This window comes from Sarcophilus harrisii, chromosome 4 (assembly GCF_902635505.1).
Source record: "Sarcophilus harrisii chromosome 4, mSarHar1.11, whole genome shotgun sequence".
In the NCBI taxonomy this organism is placed as follows: Eukaryota; Metazoa; Chordata; class Mammalia; order Dasyuromorphia; family Dasyuridae; genus Sarcophilus; species Sarcophilus harrisii.
This window is the reverse complement of record NC_045429.1, coordinates 313665241-313689096: the sequence shown is the minus strand read 5'-3', so window position 1 is coordinate 313689096 and position 23856 is coordinate 313665241. Positions and strand designations below refer to the sequence as shown.

General features: G+C 33.0%; 1 protein-coding gene across 3 annotated transcripts in view; it reads right to left on the bottom strand.

Moving 5' to 3' along the window:
- The window catches only part of KCNJ16 (potassium inwardly rectifying channel subfamily J member 16), an 84884-nt gene that overhangs the window by 22633 nt on the left and 38395 nt on the right, over positions 1-23856 (bottom strand). The window contains exon 1 of one of the 3 annotated variants that reach the window (XM_031965717.1): positions 8412-8622. The exons of the other annotated variants lie outside the window; for them this stretch is intronic. The gene's annotated coding sequence lies outside the window, so the exon portion shown is untranslated. Of the gene's footprint in view, positions 1-8411; positions 8623-23856 lie in introns of those variants that run through there. 3 annotated transcript variants of the gene reach the window in all.

The following is a 23856-nucleotide window of genomic DNA, read 5'->3' as shown; positions in this document are numbered from 1 at the left end:
AGTAAGCATTTAAATACATGTTGCCTGCCTTCTTCTCAGGATTATACATAGAATAGGGAATTCAGAGAAATATATGACCCTATTAAACCAGGCAGATTTTCTCTGTCACTCTGCCTCTCTATTTGTCGGTCTGTTTCTCTGTGTATGTATCTCTCTCTCTCTCTCCCTCTCTTAATATTTTCCTAATGAACAGTTAATTTGACAGTAATAATCATAGCCATGAATTACTATGGCAATGACAGAGATGAGGTAAATGAGTACAGTATAATTATTGATTTTGATGGCCATTTGTAAGGAAATTGTGAAATATGCTTTTTATTTTTGACACCTTCAGTTTTCTTTTTTGGAACATCATTTTTCCTTGTTTGGATGCTCTTTTCCCAGCTTTTCAGGATCCAGTTTTCTCTGTTTTCTTTCTTTACTGTCCCTTCTATAAACATCTGTTCAAAGGATTAAATATTAAAATGATTAAATTTAAATAACTAAGGAAGCATATTTGTCACTCTTTAAGGCTATTAATTACTATGGTAATGGTGAACTCAGGCCCTATTTGGATGAAGATAAAAGGATGTAATTTGAACCATATAAGTTTAAGTAACAATGAATTTTCAGCCAGTGAGTAGGAATTATGTTTATATGAAGGGTAAGAGGCAGAGCGCTAAGGGGAACAGGCAGTTGGTGATTGGGAAAGATCAACTTCTTCCCATTCCTAAACCTCTTAAACAAACCACCTGCTTTGCACACTCCTAAGGTCTAAGCAAGAACACCTGTAGACATAAATGACTACTTACAATTATTACAAACTCAAAGTAACATAACTATGATTACAGAGTAGGAAAGAAACAGAAGGCAGAATTCATAGCAACAGCAAATGCAACCAGCATGAGTAAATTAGGTGATTGAGTCTCATGAAGGAGCTTCTGGAAAAATTTGCATTTCTACTAGTGAGTTTGCCTGGATCCAAGTTAGCTCTCCAGCTTTGGTGTCTTTGAAAGTCGTTTGGAAAGAAACCAATATCATAACAACACAAAGGGGAAAACAACTGAGGGCTGATGATGTCACAGGGCATCCTGAGGAAAGAAGGAAAGGATAACACTTTGGGGCACACAGATCTAAAAAAAAAATCTGGGAATAAATCATCTATGTGAGCAGAAACTTGACAACTGTAACAGAATTAGCATCAAACATGAAGGGTGGATAACAAAAGAAGTAAAGAAAGCAGAGTTAGCTTACTTTTAAACTCTTTGAGGGCAGGGGGTATTTTTTTGAAAAGGCAGCATCCAGATTTGTTAGCTAGAGGCTCAGAATGCCAATCCTTTTACTTTTCTCCACTGTCTCCCTCCCTTGTTTAGGAAACATCTTGTAGAATGCTGATGCCATTTGTACCAAAGAGAGCAGAAGGTTTATTTGTATTTCTTTTCTCAAGGATACTGTTACCCTTATGGATAGTACTTGATCATCTCAAAAAATAAACATTAGATGGGTGGGGGGTCAGCAGGGCTGGGGCTAGGGTAAAGAAGAAGGAAGAATAAAACAAAAAGGAATTTATTTTGGTGGAATCCTAGCATCAATAATGAAGGGGAAACTCATGCCATAGGCAGATGACTAAGGAGAATCTGTTTTTTAGATTAAACTGAAGATGAAAAGAAAATGGGCTGGAAGAGGAAGGAAAACTTTTCATCTTTTCTTTCCGATGTCCAGATGAACAGGTCCTTTAGAAGTTTAAAGAATGTAATGTTGTTATTATCATTACTATCACACCCTAAGAACTTCTAAGGGAAAAGGTGCCCTTGTGTTATGAAGGTGTCTCACTGATACTACTGTATGCAGAGGAGTCTTCTCAATAATTATTAAATTGGACTATGAAACCTAGCAAAAAAATATGTGTAGCAAGATGGACAAATGATTGGAAAGTCATGGGATACTGCTTATCAAAATCATCAATGAGGTATAGGAGAATTCTGTTAAAATGCTGTTTATGTTAGTCAATCAGCCACCATTTATTAAGTACCTACTCTGTGCCGAGAAGTATAATAGGCTCTTGGTTATAAGATAAAAATAAATAATTCCTGTTGACTAAGAGAAGCTGCATTATGTTAAGGGAATCAATGCATATATATGTATATATATATTTATGTAAATTAAATATGAAATAATTTTCAATAACATTGATAAGAGGAGGGGATAAGTGTCTCATATTGGATTTAGCACTTGAGATCATCTTTGAAAAGAAGAAGTGATTCTTCTAGGCAAGGAAGGAGTTCATTGTAAACAGGGAGAGATTATAAATGGAATTCATGGAAAGAAAAGAAAGCTAGTTTGGTTTTACTCTAGAGTAATGTAGATCAAGAAAAGCAATCAATCTACAGATTTACTTTGGATCCAGATTATGAAGGCATTTAAATGCCAAATAGAGGAATTGGTAACTGATTCTAGGGTCAGTTGGGAATCACTGAAGGAGTATGGCATGGTCAGATCTATATTTTAGAATTATCATTTTGGCAAGAGGGTGGAGAGTGGATTAGAAAAGCATGAATGAGTGAGAGAAAATAGTAGTGTAGATAAGAGGTTATGAGACTGAACAAGGATAGTGGCCTTGTGAGGAAGGAGAGAGAAATAAATGTGAGAGATAAAGCTGAGATAGAATCAATGAGTACTAGCAACTCATTGGAAGGAAGGAGGAAAAGTGAAGAATTGAGTGGGACTCCAAGTATCCTCTATCAGGAAAGAAGATGAGCTAAAGTGGGTGAGGAAGAAGGTGGTCTTGGCAAATGCTGATTGCTAGTCCTCCTAGAAAGGTGACAGAGATGAAAAGCAGGTAAAGGGAGAATACCAGGTAGGTTTAAAAGCAGATTTCCCAAGAGACCAAACAGGCAGATTTCTATGCCTGTTAATACTTCTCAAGGGGAAACGCCAGGGAATTGTTAGTTTATATATAGATGCTAGAAATATGAACACTGAAGGACCTGTTGCAGTGACCAACCTATGCATGAGGCTGGTTTTCCTTTTTCAGGGGATTACAATGTTTTCTCTGCAAAATTGTAATGTGTCTACCCTGTAAGAGGAGAATGTGAAGAAATTCCTTAGGAAATAAGTCAGAAAGGAAGAGCTTAAGTGGATAGGGGTCTTAGAAAAGACTCTATATGGAGAAGGAATAAACAGAAAAATCTAGAAAAATAAGGTAAAGAAAGAAAGAAGTAATATTATTCATTTAGAACTTGGCAACAAATATCAAGTTCCTATAATGAAGGGTGATTTTAGATACTCTGCAAAACTACTATTCCAGGGACTGTGGAATAGTAAGAAGGATGGATTCTTAGGCAATAGAAAATAGAAGTGTTATTGTTGTTGTTCAGTCATTTCAATTGTTTCCAACACTTCCTGACCCCATTTGAGGTTTTTTGTTTTTTTGTTTTTTTTTTTTTTTTTGGCAAAGATACTAGAGAGGTGCCTTTTCCTTCTACAACTCATTTTACAGAAGAGGAAACTAAAGCCAACAGGATTAAATGACTTGTCCAGGGTGACGTAGTAAGTGTTGGAGGCCAGATTTTAACTTGGGAAGATGTCTTCCTGCCCTTAGCCCCAACGCTCTATTCATCAAGCCACCTTATCTGTCCAAATTTAGTGTTAGCTTTTAATTTCAATGAATTTAATTAAATGTTAATGAATTTAATTGAAACTTAATAAAGTCCTGTTACCTACCCAATTAAAAAAAAACCTTGTTACTGTTATTGGTAACTTTATTTGCAGGGATTATTAGGTTTTTTTGTGTATATGTATCATGAAACCATTTGATAATCTAGTAAATCCTATGGACTTCTCAGCTTAATATTTTTAAATGTATACAATATAATACATAGGATTACAAAGAAAATCGGAGATTAATGAAAATAATTATTCCTCCCTCATCTAAGTTTATAGACTGAAATTTTACACACACATATACACACACATACATACACACAAGTCTTTTGGAGGTTAAGAACCCCTGCTCTATTAACTACTCCTTTGAAAAAAAAAATTGCCCCATGTATTTGGGAAGGATGTTGTCTTTCTATACCATAAAATCAAGATGTATAAAACTAGTAATTTCTGTAATTCATATAGTAATGAATTCTATGTTTGGGAATAATAATAGTTCTTAGCATTCATGTATTTTAATATGGTGTGTGTGTGTGTGTGTGTGTGTGTGTGTGTGTGTAAAGAAAAAAAAAGAGAGAGAAAGGGAGAGAGACAGAGACAGAGACAGAGATACTGAAATTTAGAGAGAGTTAGAGGGAGATTTGGAAAAATACCTAGCTATTTAAACAGCTGCTAATCCTCAGTAATTCTGAGTCAGATTATCATGACCCTGGCTTCCTCTTTTGTCTTGTGTTTCTTTGTATGAGCATTGATGACCAAAAAGTGATCTTGAGATAGATGTTTTTAAGCTTTAAAGGTAATTTTGTGAGTTGAAAAGGTCAGGAACTCTTGGGTCCCTCAGTCAATGTCAAGACATTATGGGAGATATTTCCTAAGCTACTATATCACTTCCTGAAAAAGAAGAACACTGACAGAAAAAGGAACCCAACCCTGGCCGTGCTTTTTAGAAGATATTAAGCTTGAAGGAGATAGTACAGTGAAAGAGGAAGGTGAAAAACTTCAACTGTAACAAAATGCTTCATGTTTTGATGTTTTACATATCAACCTCTTGAGAGAGTATACCATCAGTTATAAGCTAGTACCTCATGTTTATAAATTTGTCAATTCATATTTGGGAGTCTTTGATGGCATATGAACTCCTTTTTGGGGGAATAAATAGTTGACCTATATTTGACCTATTTTTTTTTCTATTTAATAACTTTTTATTCTCCTTTTTTGGAGGCACCCTAGGCATGCACCAGACCTCAGTCTTAAGTAATTCTTCCCAGGATCTCAGGGGTTGGACTGTGTAGAGCTAAAGAGGTCAGGAGAAGAGCCTGACCCATTTCTTTATATCCAGGCTATCCCAATAGTAAGCATGATATCTAAATACAAATAAAAATCAAGGATATTTTTAGAGAGAAAGAACAAGAGTGCACCAATCCAACTTTTGTATAGCAGTGGTTTTTGTAATTATATAAAAAAGAGAAGACAGACTTGATCTGATGGCTACTTTATTAAGTATCATAGATTTAGAGGATTAGAAGCAATAAAGAGTCCACATATTGAAAAGGGCAAAAATGATGATCCTGAAACTTATAGAGCCCATGAGACTAATAGTAATGCTGACCAAATTCAGAAAGAGATGATTAAATATGTTGCTTATGATCACTTAAAAAAATGTGAAGCCAGCAAAAGTTCATTAAGAAAGAAAATATCACACCAAACTAATTTCATTTGTATTTTTAGTTAATCCAGAATGTTATAGACATAGTCTATATTAATTTCAGAATAACAAGTATTTGACTCCCAAGTTATTCTTGTGAAACAAGGGTAAAATGAGTTTAGTAGAAGTATCATTAGGTGGATACAATTTTAATTTAACAAATATTCCCAACATCACCCTGAGGAAAGGTTTTTAGTAGCATCTGTCAGGGTTCTGACCATAGCTACTTTATCCTGTTCTTCATTTGTATCAATTACTTAGATAAAGACAGAGAAAAGCAACATTAAATCTGTAGATAACACAAAGGTAGAAGAATAGTTAACTGAATAAATGTCAAATGAAGATTAAGAATTTTCAACAGATTGCAATACCACTAAAATGAAGAAAAATAAATATAACAAGGTGCAAAATTCTGCCCTTAAGGAAAAAAAAATTATTGCATTAGTAGAGATGTGGGAAATCTAATAGTAATAGTTTATATGAAACAGATGTAAAGGGTTTGTTGTTGTTGTTGTTGTTGTTGTTGTTGTTGTTGACTACTAATTGAGGCAACAGTGTGGCAGCTGCTAAAAAAGCTAATGAAATCAGAGGCCTGTTGTCTGTGAATACAACTGAAGTATTATGCTTAGTTTTGGATACAACATTTTATGAGGATACTCTTGAAAACATCCAAAGATGAACCATGGTTGTAATAGATTTGGAAACACTATTATAGGAAGAATAGTTAAACTGATAATGTTTAGCTTACAGCTAACTAAAAAAATTATGTTATTAACATCTTCAAAATTCCTATATAATAGAAAGTTGTTGCAAAGAGTGATATCTTTTTTTTTTCAATTCTGAAACTCATTGACTTTACTCTGAATTTGTATGTCATTAATTCTCATTTTAAATCTAAACAGAATTATTACATGGGATTAATAATGTATGAAAATCTAAGCAGAATTATTACATGGGATTAACAATGTATGAATAAGGACACTTGATGTGCTTATATAATCACTTATCAATTTCTTTGAATAACAAGCACATATGTGATTTTGGATCTTTCTTGATTATAGGTAAATGTGGAATCATGATAATATACAAATATTTTAAGGTTTTTCATATGACAGATTTTAAATCTGGAAAGGACCTTTGAAATTATCTTGTTCCATCTTTTATTTTTAGAAATAAAGAAATATTAAATGAGAATTTTAAACTATCAATATATTATGATAAATTATAAAAATGACATGAATTATCTTTTGATCCTTTTGGTGATAAATAGAATCAACTTCCTTAGTTTTTGCAAAGCCTACTAAGTTTTGTAGTGGAAAGAAAATTGGAAATCAGGGAATTTAGGATTTCTTTTTTGTTTTGTTTTGGTTTTTTAATGCTGCTAATTCACTACATATGTAAGTAACCTTCTCTCTGGGCCTATGTCCTCACCTATAAAATGAGGATCAATATCTGCCTCCTAAATACCTTACAGATTTTCTACGAAGACAGAGAGTAAAGTGATATGCAAATATAAAATCAGATTATGATTACCCTCATCTTCATTCTGTTCTATTCCTCTTAGTACTTCCAGATAGAGTAATTTTATGCATTCTCTAAAGAGATAGAAAAGGATATTTTGGCAGCAGAATTAAAATCAGAAAATCTGGGTTCCACTTGCAATTACACTAATTGCTTAATTTTGTTATCTGGGATAAATTATTTAACCTCACTAAGCATCAGTCTCATCAGGAACATGGAGATAGTAATCATTGGGTTACTTATTTCATATGACTGTTTGAGTATCAAGCTGTATCATCTATAAACACTTTGCAGTTTTACAGCATTGTAATAGTTTACCAACAACTGCTATTTTTCTTACTATGGAGATCTACATCTTCCTGAGAAATGTAATGAAACAACTAGAAAATATGAATAGTGAAGGAAGAATACCAAGCAGTTTGTTATTCTTTATACTTTAGTCTATAAATACTTTAGTATATAAATGACCATATTTTACATCATACTTGGATAAAGACATCATATTTTAATGTATAAATAATTTATTCCTCTATATATTTTTGTATATAGGGGCAGGTAGGTGGCATAGAGGAGAGACAGCAACACCTGGAGTCAGTAAGATTTGAATCCAAATCCAAACTCAGATACTTAGATAAATCACTTACCCTCTGTTTGCCTCAGCTTTTTTCATCATTTAAAATGTAATTTAACATATATTAGACTACCTGCCATCTAGAGCAATGGGTTGGGGGGAGAAGGGAAAAATTTGGAACAGAAGGTTTTGTAAGGGTCAATGTTGAAAAATTACCCATGCATATGTTTTGTAAGTAAAAAGCTTTAATTAAAAAAGGACATATATGAACTACAAAACATTTAAATTTTCATTTAAAATGTAATAATGACACCTATCTCCTAGGGTTGTGGTGAAGGTCAAAGAAGATAAGAATTATAAGTGTACCTGGAATATAGTAAATGCTATTTAAATGCTAGTTGCTATAATTATTATCATCATCTTCTAGCAGGTATTTCCAAGAGCCTTTATGATATTTCAACATAAATCTTTATTTTCAAAGAAATCCTTGCTTTCTTAAACTGTTTGCAGCATGTTTTGCTCTAAATGTCCCTGAATTTTCCATTCCAGTAGACTGCTTTAAATGATAAAGAGGAAAAATGATAAAGATATTTAGTCATAAATGACTTTCCAAAAGAAATTAAATACTGAAACTCTTTTATTATGTTTCATATTAAAGCAATAGTCACAACTCAATTTCTTCTTTAGTCTCTACATCACAGCATCACACCTCTTAACTACATTATAAATGGAACTTGTACTATTAATCTCTTTGGATCAAGTGGAGATGTTTAAAAAAAAAGAAAAGAAAAGAAACTTACATCAACCCATATATAGTACAGTAAGGTATGTTGCACTTTTGAAACACATGAATAATACTTTTAAAATCCAAAGGGAAAAATGCCTGATTAGTTGATATGTCAAAAAGAGGAACAGATTAGGAGCTGAGGTTCAGCTACTCAAGCCCCTTTATAGCCAACTAAATTTGCTTACCTGCATTTCAGCAAGCGAGGTTCAAGTTTAAAAGTCCTTTTAAAAGTCCATCTTACATGTCCCTCAGGCCAGCTGGCCTTCTTATATTACACCCTCCTGATCCCTACGCTATTCTTTCTGAACCCAGCAACGCCATGGTCATAGAGATGGGAAACGGCATAGGAGAATCTCGCTCCTCTCTTGCTTTCTGAATGCCACTGAGCTCAGACAAAGGCAACTGGGTTCTCAGCTTCACTTTGGTGAATTGGCACTTTATTTTCCAGTTACCATGCCTACATGGAGAAGTCAGGCTTGCCAAGGATGGCATCCACAAACAAACAATAAAGAATGAATAGAATGAGGAAATATTTTTTTTCTTATCAACGTTGATGACTTTTGTCTAATTCAATAGTTATATACTTGTCACTATTTGATATAATGATTTCCTTGTTTTTTAATAAAAATATTGTGATGAACCACATGGAGATTACAGAGGGTTATGGTACAAAGCCTGGGATTTGGAATCACATAAAACTTAAGTTCAAATCCTATCTCAGACATTTACTAGCTCTGTGACCTTGGCAGGTCACTAACTGCTTCCTGCCTCAGGAAAATTGAAATCATAATAGCATTTATCTCCCAGGATTGCTATGAGGATAAATGAATTAATACTTATAAAGCACTTTGCATACCTTGAAGCACTATACAAATGCTGTCTATTATTTTTATTCATCTCTGTTACACATGTAGGAGTAATAGCTTATATATGCTCTTAAATGTTATCTTAAATTGTTTTCCTAAAGAAAAGTCTATTGTCTAGTAATATTTTATTTGTGTTCTAAAAAAAGGTACTAATTGTGTGTTCACTTATAAACTAAAAACAAAATAAAACAAAGTAGAACCATCAAAGATACCAAGATGTACATAAGGACTTATACAAATCTCTTTGGAAAAGGGAAGCTATTGGAGAGTGTTTGGGGTTGTTTTTTGTTTTTGTTTTTTTTTTTTTTAAATCAAGGTCAATAAGCAGGGTGCTAACCAGTCATTTTTGGTTCCTATAGAGAAGAGAACAAAGCAAGCCTATGTATTTATCTAGGTCTTCCATTATAAAGATCTTATAGATAAAGAGAAAACAGGAGACATCAGGAAGCATCTGTCTCCAAGGATAGCTATGATTTGGAGCTAATGTATTTTTCAAGCACTAATGAAACCTCCCTGCTTAAGGAAGCCTTCCCTGACCATTCTAGTCTATTATTATATATGTCTATAACATTCATTTGACACTGTACTCCTTATACATCACAATTTAATTGTCATGAATATTCATATGATTTTTTTATTCAAAGTAACTGTCAACTACTTGAGGACAGAGATGAACTATTCTATTTCTTGGTATGGTTTCCTTCTCTTCAGAGAGGTAGTATAGCTTAGTGGAGAAATTAGCTTTAGTCAGGAAGACCTGGCTTCCATTCTCCAACTGAAAAATGGTCAAAGGATATGAACAGACAATTCTCAGATGAAGAAATTGAAACTATTTCTAATCATATGAAAAGATGCTCCAAGTCATTATTAATCAGAGAAGTACAAATTAAGACAACTCTAAGATACCACTACACACCTGTCAGATTGGCTAAGATGACAGGAAAAAATAATGATGATTGTTGGAGGGGATGCGGGAAAACTGGGACATTGGAGTTGTGAACAAATCCAACCATTCTGGAGAGTAGTTTGGAACTATGCTCAAAAAGTTATCAAACTGTGCATACCCTTTGATCCAGCAGTGTTACTACTGGGCTTATATCCCAAAGAGATCCCAAAGAAGGGAAAGGGACCTGTATGTGCACGAATGTTTGTGGCAGCCCTCTTTGTAGTGGCTAAAAACTGGAAACTGAATGGATGCCCATCAGTTGAAGAATGGCTGAATAAATTGTGGTATATGAATATTATGGAATATTATTGTTCTCTAAGAAATGACCAACAGGATGATTTCAGAAAGGCCTGGAGAGACTTACACGAACTAATGCTGAGTGAATGAGCAGGACCAGGAGATCATTATATACTTCAACAACAATACTATATGATGACCAGTTCTGATGGACCTGGCCATCCTCAGCAACGAGATCCAAATCATTTCCAATGGAGCAGTAATGAACTGAACCAGCTACGCCCAGAGAAAGAACTCTGGGTGATGACTAAAAACCATTACATTGAATTCCCAATCCCTATATTTATGCCCACCTGCATTTTTTGATTTCCTTCACAAGCTAATTGTACAATATTTCAGAGTCTGATTCTTTTTGTACAACAAAATAACGGTTTGGTCATGTATACTTATTGTGTATCTAATTTATATTTTAATGTATTTAACATCTACTGGTCATCCTGCCATCTGGGGGAGGGGGTGGGGGGTAAGAGGTGAAAAATTGGAACAAGAGGTTTGGCAATTGTTAATGCTGTAAAGTTACCCATGCATATAACCTGTAAATAAAAGGCTATTAAAAAAAAAAAAAAAACAATAGTATGAAAAAATGTTCCAAAAAAAAAAAAAAAGGAAGACCTGGCATCAAGTCCCACCTTTGACAAATTCTAGCTAAGAGATCATGAAAAAATTGATTAACCAGAAGACAACCTTGAAAGTCTCTAAAATGCTGAACAATTTTGATCTATACAGGCTAATTTTTTTTTTAATTTGGAGTTCTTGATACCACTGAAATCTGAGTTCTGAATAAAAAAATGTTTAAAATTGTGAACACTGAAAATGAATTGAATACAAACTGAAGGACATCTTCTAAAATTACTTTATGGTTACGCTTTTCCAGGAATATGTTAGAGGGTTCATAATCATCTCATATAATAGTTTGGGGCAACGAGATAAATATTTTGGCCAAAAAAGAAAACATGTGGGGTGAGTCTGAATAACTTTAAAGGTACAACATGGTAAAACACTGATTCATTTGGCTCATTTCAGGGAAAACTAAGGGTTTTAGTGGATCTCAAATTTTATATGAATTAACAGTGGATGTTAGCGGCCAAGATTCAACTGCATCAAGAAGTATGATGTCCCTGACCAGGAAGGTGATGGTAATTTGTTGCACTCTACCCTGGTCAGATCCCATTTGGAATGTTCTGTTCTGAGTGTCATATTTTATTTATTTGTGTTAAATGTTTTATTGGTGCACTTTGTTTCTGTGTAATATTAACATCTCATTAATTGTACCATTCCTTACAAAAATAATATAAAATAAACAAAGTCTTTTGGTGTCAAAAAAAAAAGTTTGAAATGCTCTCACATCATAGATAATTAATGAATCTCAATTGAATAGATGAATAAATGCAATAATAGATAATTATTAGAATCTTTCAGGAATTTAATGTAATTATTCAGATCATTAATTATCATTATTTGCAGTTATAAGAATAGAAAGTATAAAAGATTGGTCTGTATTGGCCCTATTTTCTTTTTAATTATATCTTTGGTATATTCTTCTTTAATTTTTACTTTCTTCTTTCTCTCCTAAATTTGTAGATGAAAAATTTCAGTTATGTGAAGTTTCTATGTATACAAAATACTTACTGTATGACATCTCCTTTTGATCTCATGAATTAAAAAGATCAGTAGTGGTTAGGAAACTTCACTTTCATCAAATTGTTACTTTTTTTTTCTTTTCTCCAGAAAATGAATATGTAGGATGGGAAGTGACTTTAGAAACCATCATCTCCAAGTTTGATACTTTATAGATGAGAATTTTAGAATAGCTCACATCTGATTGGGATCTATTACTATTTCTCAACAGTCTTGATTTATATTGGGCTCACTGAGCTCTAATCCTTTCCTCTCCAGTTTGTGCAGTCATTAGAATGTTAGACTAAAAGTCAGAAATGTGTGAGTTCAAATTCTCAGACACTTGAAGGATGTCAGACTCGAGCTGAGTGACCTTGAGCAGATAACTTCTCTCAGCCTCAGTTTCTTCAATGTAAAATAAGAATACTATTGCCACTTACCTAATACTGTTGTTATGAAGATTAAATAAGACATATAAAGTGCTACTTAAATCTTAAAACTGTATATAAATGCTAATTATTGTTAATATTATTATTATCATTTTTCTATTTCTACTAAGAAAGAAAAAAATAAGAAATAGTTTTAAATACAGCATAAAAGTAAGCTAAAACTAAAGAAAAAATATTAACCTTGTCTCAAATGTGATTCCTATACCACCCTAAATTTGAAAATTAAAGTTATAGTTTTCTCACTTTTCCAGTTACCTGGATACAATACAGTATTGATTGTTTAAGTGATATGAATGAAAGGAAGGAAGGAAGAAAAGGTGGGAGGAAGAAAGGGAAGGAGGAAAAGGGAGAGGAGAGAGGAGGGAGGAAGGAGAAAGGAGGAAGGAAATACCATTGTATATGCTAACTTCTCCATTTACTTCCAAGTTGTTCCTACCTACTCTCAACCTTTTTTTCTCTTGTTAACCTAAAAGTGAAAAAAGCAAAGATCCATCTCCAAACCAAATTTCTAAGCTAAAAGGAGATGAAAAAAGAGTAGAGCCATTTTTGTCAATGCCACATTTCCTCTTCGATCAGAAACCATTGACAGAAGGTGCTCAGATATGTTATATATTATAGTTATTTGTTTCCCAAATCAAAGATGTTTGCTCTCACTGCTTTTTTTTTTTGCCTTCAGACCTTCCTCACAAATAGACAATGATGATTTTAAACAAAGCCAATACTTGATGCCCAAGTAATTGATTTGGATATTGTCCAGAAATAGTTAAGCATCCGTAACATGGAATAGCCCACTGACATAAAGTATCTGCCCTGTTCAAGCCATTTTATTGTTCATGTTCTTTGTTACATAGAAAAAAAGGAGAAAAAAAACCTTATTATTACTAAATGTCAGTCTATTGCTTTGTCATTTTGAAATTTGGTGGCATTTTTTATATTGGAATCACTATGAATGAGAGGCAGAATGCATGGGGACAAAAATCTTTGAACTTTCTGATATTATGACCAGGAAAATTAATCTTTGATGGTAGCTTCAGAAAACAATACTGTGCTAGAAAGCTATGCTAATGCTTATTGCATATGGGTTTTCACACTGACCCATCACAAGTAAATCTGCTTCATTTTTCCAAAGGGGAGGAAAAATAAATAAATCCAGAGGTCTTATCTAGATCTGCAAAGATCATTTTTTTTTATTATGTAATTTCTCTCTCTTTGCAACTTCTCCTCTCTATACTCTGCCTTCTTTGAGGAATCCTGGGGACGTTGGGCTAAAGAAATAAGAAATGAAACAAGAAGAAATAGCTCTGGGAATAAAATATCAAGCTCAAGGTCAAGAAGAATAGGATGCAAAAAACTATAATGGTTGCATAATTCCTTGTTAGGTTTTGTGGCTGAGTGCCTTCACACACCCTAATATTATAGGTTAACCAAAGCCAGAAAATGGTCAGAAGTTTTGGTCCCAGATTAACTGAGTCTAGAGAAAGTACCAAACTTCATGAGTTATCATTAGATTCCAAGTTCCCAGGCTGAGTTCATTTCCTAAAGCCAATTAAATTCTGAGTTGAGATTTAAATCTAAAAGGAGTCATAGTAAGGAACAGAATATACATTCACGATGAACATTTCTTAGAACTTCCTAATTTGTATTAAAACTGTTTAGGAAATATTCTGCAGTCTGGGAAATTAGAAGTCTAATTTATACATGTCCAATATTCTTATTTTATATTTTTTTCCTCTGTTGTAATATATTCTTTATTTTCTTATTGATTCTTTGTTGACACCATTTTTGTCCCCGCAATAATTTTACTTATACTACTTAATTCAAGACTATTATCACGTCAGTCTCCTATTTCTATTGCCCTGCTTTTTTTCCAAGTTGCTTGCATTTATTAAATTATCCCTTGTTTCTATATTTTTTATGAATCATCTGTCAATATCTACTACTCCTTATCTTTAATTCTTATCTTATCCAAGTAAGTGTATTTCAAAATCTTGTCTTTGACTTCCAACCTCATATTTTAAGTAACATTCTTTTGCTTTGCCCTTTGCATTTTCATCCTCATTATTTCTTTTCTCTTCTAGATTATTCTGATTCTATAGTCTGATTCATGGGCTATAACCTTACTTGTTCCTTATTATCTCTATATCTTTCATGAGCAAAGAGCTTTATATATATAATATTACATGTTATATTACATATACATATATGTATATATTATATATGTACATATATATAGTATATATATTTTTTATATATGCATGGGTATGCATGGGTAGTTTTTTTTTTTTTTTAACACTGACCATTGCAAAACCTTTTGTTCCAACTTTTCCCCTCCTTCCCCCACCCCCTCCCCTAGATGGCAGGTAGTCCAATACATGTTAAATATGTTAAAGTGTATGTTAAATACAATACATGTATACATATTTATACAGTTATCTTGCTGCACAAGAAAAATCAGATCTAGAAAGAAGGTTAAAAAAAAACCTGAGAAGGAAAAGAAAAAAAAATGTAAGCAAACCATAACAGAAAGAGTGAAAATGCTATCTTGTGGTCCACACATTTCCCATAGTACTCTCTCTGGGTGTGGCTGATTCTCTTCATTACTGAACAATTGGAACTAGTTTGGATCATCTCATTGTTGAAGAGGGACATGTCCATCAGAATTGATCATCATATAGTATTGTTGTTGAAGTATATAATGATCTCCTGGTCCTGCTCATTTCACTCAGCATCAGTCCATATAAATCTCTCCAGGCCTCTCTGAAATTATCCTGCTGGTCTTTTCTTACAGAACAATAATATTCCATAACATTCAGATACCTCAATTTATTCATCCATTCTCCAATTGATAGGCATCCATTCAATCTCCAGAGTCTAGCCACTACAAAAAGGGCTGCCACAAACATTTTTGTACATGTGGGTCCCTTTCCCTTCTTTAAGATCTCTTTGGGATATAAGCCCAGTAGTAATACTGCTGGATCAAAGGGTATGTACAGTTTGATAATTTTTTTTTTTTGAGCATAGTTACAAATTGTTCTCCAGAATGGTTGGATTTGTTCACGATTCCAACAATGTATCAGTGTCCCAGTTTTCTTACATCCCCACCAATGTTTGTCATTATCTTTTCCTGTCATTTTAGCCAATCTGAGAGCATAGAGCTTTTAAAATACTAATTTTTTTTTTAGAGGAGGTGATCTTTTAAATGCTTTCTCCGGATAAAATCCTTTATAAAGTCCCTATCTTTTACTTCTTTCTGAAAGCATACTCTTTATTTGCCTTAAGAGTGTTTTTAGTGTCACCATTTAATATTGCATTCCACAGAAAGAACTTTCTTTGCTGCTCATTCTCTTTCCCTCTTTTAATTATCCTTAAATTTAGTTTCTTGAGTCATTTTTATCCCTTGATGAGCTCTCTCTCTCTCTCTCTCTCTCTCTCTCTCTCTCTCTCTCTCTCTCTTTCTCTTTCTCTCTCTCTGACTCTCTGTCTCTTCTGTCTCTCATACACACACACACACACACACACACACAAAGACACACTCACACACACACATGGACACACTCACATAAAAGCCCTGAAAGAAAAGTATAACCTTTTGATGCTGAGCAAAATGAGCAGAATCAGGAAATCATTATATACCTCAACAGCGATACTATATGAGGTTGTATTCTGATGGAAGTGGATTTCTTCAACAAAGACAAGATCTCACTTAGTTTCAATTAATCAAGGATGGACAGAAGCAGCTATACCCAAAGAAAGAACACTAGGAAATGAATGTAAACTGCTTGCATTTTTGTTCTTCTTCCCAGGTTATTTATACCTTCTAAATCCAATTTTCCCTGAGCAACAAGAAAACCGTTCGGTTCTGCACACATATATTGTATCCAAGATCTACTGTAATCTATTTAACATGTATAAGACTGCTTGCCATCTTTGGGGAGAGGGCGGAGGGAGGGAGGGGAAAAATCGGAACAGAAGTGAGTGCAAGGGATAATGTTGTAAAAAATTACCCTGACATAGGTTCTGTCAATAAAAAGTTATTTAATAAAAAAAAAAAGAAAAGTATAACCTTTAAGCATGAAATAATTAATTAATTGAACTTTCTAGATAATTGTATATATTTGCTTTTGATTCTTTAAGATGTTTATAAATCAGATACACTCAAACTTTTGGGGGGCTGGAAGAGGCAGGATTACTTATAATGATTTTTTTTGATGATGGTTTATCTTTAAAATTAAAGATTAAACTTATTTTTGAAGGCTGTATTATTTTGGGCCACAAATTGAGTTTACTGAATTTTTGTAATACCCTATCATATTTCTTTTATATTCGTTATTTAAAATATAAAATTTAATCATTGGAGTTTGTGGCATGACTTTTTTTTTCTCAGAAATAATCTGTGGTTTTGGTAGATTGATGCTTTATTATCTGTATTCAAAAGTTCTGGATAGGATTCTTGTATTTTTTCAACATTATGCTTTTTCAAATATTTTGTTCTTCTGAATGTTCTTCTGAAAGACTAAAGCTATTAAAATTATTTCTGCACATCTACTTTCAAATAATTCTCTCATGTTTCTAATGCCTGTTATACATTAGGCAATAAATAAGTATGTATTGATCAATTATTTGAAATGCCTATGAACTGTTAAATGTTCTTGTCTTTTGCTTCCATTATATCATTTTTTTTCTTTTACTTCTCTATTTCTATGTTCCAAAACTGTTATCTTCCCTCAGAGCTCCTAATACTTTAAAGAGACTTTCTATGTACTATTTGACATTTTTTCCTATCTGGTTAAATTTAAAATTTTATATTGAAAGTTCTTATATTTAAATCTCTTTAAAATATATATATATTTTTTCTCTTTTGAACTATTCATTTTTGAATTATTTTGTAGGATCCTCATCACATATACATCTCATAATACACAGGATATCCACATTTTGCTTTTGTTTTTGTTTTTATTAGGGTAGTTGGTTTTAGTTTATCTCATAATTTTTTATTTAATTTATCAATTGTTATCCTTTATTTTACATTTTTTTTTCTTTTTCCCCTTTTGCCTTTATAAACATCTCTGATGGTTAATTTGCTAATGAACTAGGTCTTCATTCAGACAATTTTTGGGACTGTCCCTCAACTTCTTCACTATGAAACTTCTCTCCCCTTCACTTTTATACACATCCCCAAGTAGGGACATTGCTTCTTCACATTCGAGGTTACAGAAAATCTACCCAAATCTAAATCAATAATAAACTCAGTGGATTAAACCAGCAACACCTGGGATTCCAATACTCTTTTTCCTCATTCATAGAAGTTTCTGCCTCTCTTTGCTTTGGTGTTGTATTCTGCTCTCACCCCTTTCTTCCCACTCCCTCTATAGTGCCTCTTCTCTTTCATTCCTTTGTAGGCAGATTTAGCAATTGATGTCTCTTGTAGAGTAATTCCAGCTTTAGAGTCACTCCCATAAAGGAACTTGGCACAAATCTACAGTGTTATGCCTAAAAGTAAAAATCTATGAATTTAATCATATTCACTCTACTTAATATAACAATGGATTGGCAGTTGAAGATGAGAAGTAAGAGCTTTAAGTAACTAAGTTCTTCAATAATTTTCATTTTTGATTGTAATAGAATATTATTGTGCTACAAGAAATGATAAGTAGGATGATTTCAGAAAATAACCTAGAAATACTTAGATAAACTGATACATAGTGAGGTGAACAGAACCAGGAGAACATCTTATAAAATAACAGCAGTATTGTTCAATCAAGAATTATGAATGACTTAGTTATTCTCAGCAATACAATGATCTAAGACTTCCCCAAAGGACTAATGATGAGAAGCATACTATTTACCTCCAAAAAAGAACTGATTTTTAAAATATAGATTACAGCATGCTACTTTTCATTTTCTTTCTTTTTTTCTTTCATCCAAGTCCTTGTAGAAAATGAATAATACAGAAATGTTTTATATAATTACACACATGTGAACTATAGCTGCCTGCCATCTCAGGGAGAGGGTAGAAGGAGGAAAGGATAAAATCTGAAATGTAAAACTTTAAAATTAAAATTAATTTTTTTAAAGTTTCATGATTTGTGAGTTTTTATGTCTTATCTCTAGTAGTCTTGGTTGTATTGAATATATAGAGAGCATAATTCTTTTTACTTTCTTTTTTGTAGATCTTTTTAATTTCTAAAGATTTTTTTTAATTTTCAAAACATATGCATAGAGAGATTTCAACATTCAATCTTGCAAAACCTTGTGTTCCAAAAAAAAATGTTTTTTACTCTCCCTTTCTCCTACCTCCTCCCCTATGCAGCAAGTAATCCAATATATGTTAAACATGTGCACTTTTTCTATACATATCTCTACATTTATGCTGCACAAGAAAAATCAGATCAAAAAGGAAAAAAAATGTGAAAGAAAATAAAATGTAAGCAAATAACAACAAAAAGTGAAAATATTATGTTGTGATCTACATTCAGTCCCCACAGTCCTCTCTCTGGTTTCAGATGGCTTTCTTCATCACAAGACCATTGGAACTAGCTTGAATCACCTCATTGTTGAAAAGAGCCTCGTCCATCAGAATTAATCATCATATAATCTTATTGTTGCTGTATATGATGTTTTCTTGGTTCTTCTCTCTTCACTTAGCATCAGTTCATATAGGTCTCTTGAGACCTTTTGGAAATCATCCTGCTGATCATTTCTTATAAAACAATAATATTCCATAACATTCATGTATCATAACTCATTCAGCCATTCTGCAACTGATGGGCATCCACTAAATTTCCAGTTTCTTGCCACTACAAAAAGGACTGCTATATACATTTTTTCACATGTATATCCTTTTCTTTTTTTTTATGATTTCTTTGGGATACAGGCCCAGTAGAGATATTGTTGGATCACAATATGTTTACAGTTTGATGGCCCTTTAGGCATAGTTCCATATTGCTTTACAGAATAGTGGATCAGTGTATTAGTGTCCCAATTTTCACACATCCCTCCAACATTCATCATCATCTTTACCTATTATCTTAGCCAATTTGAGAGTTGTGAGGTAGTACCTTAGAGTTGTCTTAACTTGCATTTCTCTGATCAATAGTGATTTAGGGCTCCTTTTCATATGACCAAAAATGGTTTTAATTTCCTCATCTCAAAATTGTCTGTTCATATCTTTTGACCATTTATCAGTTGGAAGATGGCTTTTATTCTTATAAATTTGAGTAAATTCTTTATATATTGTAGAAATGAGGCCTTTATTAGAATCCCTGAATGAAATTTCCTCCCTTAGTTTACTGTTTCCTTTCTAATCTTGTCTGCACTAGTTTTGTTTGTGAAACAGCTTAAAATAATGAAAATTATACCTTCTCTTCACATCATCAAAATTTAACTTAGCATAATCAAAACATTCCATAATGTACTCTAGTTCCTCTTTGGGCACAGATTTCTTCCTTCTCTTCAGATCTGAGAGGTACACTATCTTGTTCTTCTAATTTGCTTATAGCATCAATCTTTATGCCTAAATCATGAATCCATTTTGACCTTATCTTGGTAGAGGGTGCTAGGTGTGGGTCAATGCCTAATTTCTGCCATAATAATTTCCAATTTTCCCAGCATTTTTTGTCAAATTGTATATACTTATCCTAGATGCTAACATCTTTGGGTTTATCAAACACTAGATTACTATAGTCATTGAATATTGTGTCTTGTAAACCTAACCTATTCCACTGATCAACTACTCTATTTATTTTTCTTTTCTTTTCTTTTCTTTTTTTTTCTTTGATTTTTTGTTGAGGCAATTGGGGTTAAGTGATTTGCCCAGGGTCACACAGCTAAGAAGTGTTAAGTATTTGAGACCATATTTGACCTCAGGTCCTCCTGACTTCAGGTGTGGTGCTCTATTCACTGGGCCAGCTAACTGCATTTTTTTTTTTCTGAGGCAATTGGAGTTAAGTGGCTTGCACAGGGTCACATAGGCAGGAAGCGTTAAGTATTTGAAACCATATTTGAACTCAGGTAATCTTGATTTCAGGGCTGGTGCTGTATCTACTATACCACTTAGCTGCCCCCATTTGCATTTTTTTTCATTAATTCTCTTGAAATTCTTGACCTTTTGTTCTTCCAGATAAATTTTGTTGTTATTTTTTCCAGATATGTAAAATAGTTTCTTGGCAGTTTGATTAGTATGGCACAAATAAGTCGATTAATTTAGGTAGAATTGTCATTTTTATTATATTAGCTCAGCCTACCCATAAGCACTTGATATTTTTCCAATTGATTATATCTGACTTTCTTTGTGTGGAAAGCATTTTGTAATTGTGTTCCTGCCTGTATTGATACGTGGATTCCCAAATATTTTATATTATCAGCAGTTATTTTAAATGGAATTTATCTTTGTGTCTCTTGCTACTAGACTCTGTTGGTAACATATAAAAATGCTGTGATTTATGCGAATTTATTTTTTATACTGCCACTTTGCTGAAGTTATGAATTGTTTCTAGAAGTTTTTAGTTGATTCTTTAGAATTGTATACCATCATACATGTTTTTCTTTTTCTTTTCTTTTCTTTTTTTTTTTTTTTTAAGGATTTAGCATTGCATTTGGAGATATTTGCAGAAAGCTACTACTTCACTATCTTCTACATCATGTAAAATCTTAATGAAGGCCATAGATTGGTTTGATAATCATGATATTTCTCTCCCAAATGGAAGCTACTGTTATTTAATTTTTTTAATTTTAATTTTTTAATGGAAGGAACTAATTTTTAAAGGAAATAATATGTACTTTGAGTTGGATGATGGGTTCAAATCTGGCATCTATTTCTCTCTACCTCTGTCATGTTGATTAAATAACTTAATCTTACTGAGCTTTATTTTCCTCATCCCTAAAAATGAGTGAAATGAATTAATTAGCTTCCAAATTCATGTGAAATTTGAAAACTAATCCAATTCTATGATCTACTGGTACATCGGACTAACGAAATCTACTCTGAAAGGTACCTGGAGAGGTTATGTAATCCACCTCTCCATTTCTAGAGGAAATTTAAGACAAATGAATATCTGCCCTGGTTTTAAAGTTTTCCAGAGAAGTAGATTCCATACTCTCCTTTTATTATTCACTCTAATGTTTAATAATGCTCCCCTTTCTAGATTAACAAACTTTCTGAATTTTCACAAGGTCACTAATTTCATTTAGAGTTTTTTCTCATTTCTTGACCACTAAGTGTCATTTGTGGCTAAAATGCTGGAATTCTATTGCATCCCCTTCTTCCTCCTCCACCCTCCCCCTATCTTCCCTCTCCCTGAAGGAAAGATTTATTTAGGGAAGTCTCCATCAGACATGCAGGTGACAAATTGCATTCTTCCATTAGAAGGAGACAGAAGGAGATGTGTAAGGTATTCTACTCCTTTCTTTCTGTGGAACTACATATTTTAAATAAGGAACAAATCCCCAATGAGATCATGTCTCATTTGATATTGAACCAAAAGCTCACTATCCATGAATATAGTGAGAAAAATGCACATAAAGTGCCCAGGAATTCTTTCCTCTCTTTTGCTTCTGAAATTAACCTTGTCTAAATCAAACCTCTGAAATGAAAATTCCACGTCATAAAATAAGATATAAAAAATGAATGGATGGAGAGGGGTAGAACAGAAGGACAAATTAGCTAGCTAATCAGTCTTAGCGTGGGAATCTCTAGTAAAATATGAAATTGAACAATTGTTTATCCAATTTGGTCAAGGGTGGAAGTCATTAGAAATCTGATGCCAAAATATTGCTAAATTTGAACCTAAAAATGTTTGCAATGGTGCTATGTCAGTCATAACTATCTCTTACCCCCATTAGAGTAAGACTTTGGACAAAATGTTTGATTCATGAAGTCCTAGTTTATCTTTAACTTTTTTGAAAATTATATTTTTCTCAATTTTAAGGAAATAAAATTGCTGTAATTTTTATTTAAGCTAAGAAAATCTAATAATTACTTTTGTGACCAAGATTAAGAGGAAAGGCCAAGGATGATTTAATGTGGTAGGATCTAGAAGAAACCTATAGGATGATGTTATCAACAAGGAAATTGAAGTCCAGATGATGTAAATGACTTGTCCAAGATCATACATAGGTCAAGCAACAAGCAAGAGATTTGAACCAAGTTTTTATGCTCCAAACCCAGTGCTCTTGCTAGTTTATTAAGATATGCATAACATCTGAACAAACTAGGAAGCAGGAGAAAATGTGGAAGCCATCATGATAAATCCAACTTAAAATCCTCTCATAGCCATGTTTAAAAGATAACTCCTTTAAAAAATCATATTTTTCATCTTTTCTTAGTCCACCATTAATGATTCTTTTTATTCTATTTTGTCCTTTTAATTTGTCATTTTATGTCTCATTTCTCTACATCATGTGGGAACAGTACTATCCCAAGCTTTTTTCTCTTCCTACAAGCTTGTCTAGATAGAAGCAAATGAAAAAACAGTCCAGGTTTCTGGCAGAGTTGTTCAATCTGCAAAGGCTTTGGTCTCTGTGTGTCTCAGAGAAAGATTGAAGGATGCTAAATCAATAAGCCAAAAAACTGTCGGCCTTCATTGTTGCTCCCTCACCACCCACAGATGTGTTTGTATTTTACACGTGGCTGACAGCAGTTAGACACACAGTTAGAGAATAGATTACAGAGAGGAAATTAAATGAGAGTCTGTCTTTATTTCACTGTTTCCCCTGTTCTGCTTTCTTTGGGAGATGTGGAGTCTCTTTTAACATTTACTTCCCACAATATGATAGGCTATTTGAAATCTCGTACGAATTTTTTTTCAATGTACTTACTTATAACACAATTAACAGGATGCACGTTTATTACCTAAGATTTATTTTTTCATTTTAAAAGATGCAAAACAGTAACCAAATAAAGGGAAAAGGATAGTCCATTCTTAAATTTCAATTTTATCCTTTCTAGAAACCAGTTAACATTCTATAAGGAATCTTTTGTTAATTTTCAATCTTTTTAAAGTGACTGGAAAGGGGGACAGCTCTACTGGTTCAATTAAATATTTCATTACTTTTCTGATTACTTAAAAATTCAATTTGTTTTCCACAGATCCTGTTCTAATGATCAAATAACTTCTTAAGTTATAACAATGTGAAATTTTCAAGAGAGTGTGGAAATCTCAAATCAGATGCTTTAAGGTAATACTTAATAAGAAGGAAAACAAGGTAATATAACATGGCAGCTAGAGGTCCTTGGAGTCTGGAAGACCTAGGTTCAAACCTTATTTCTGACAGGCTATATTTCTATGGGGAAATCACTTTCAGTAGTTACCTGAAGTCTAAAGTAACTAAAGTAGCCTAAAGTAACTCTTTATGACATAAAAATTGATGATCTCCATCAATGGCATAAATTTCTATTTTATAAACTCATGACACTTAATATCTAGAATTTATTATACATTTTAGCTTTTGTATAATC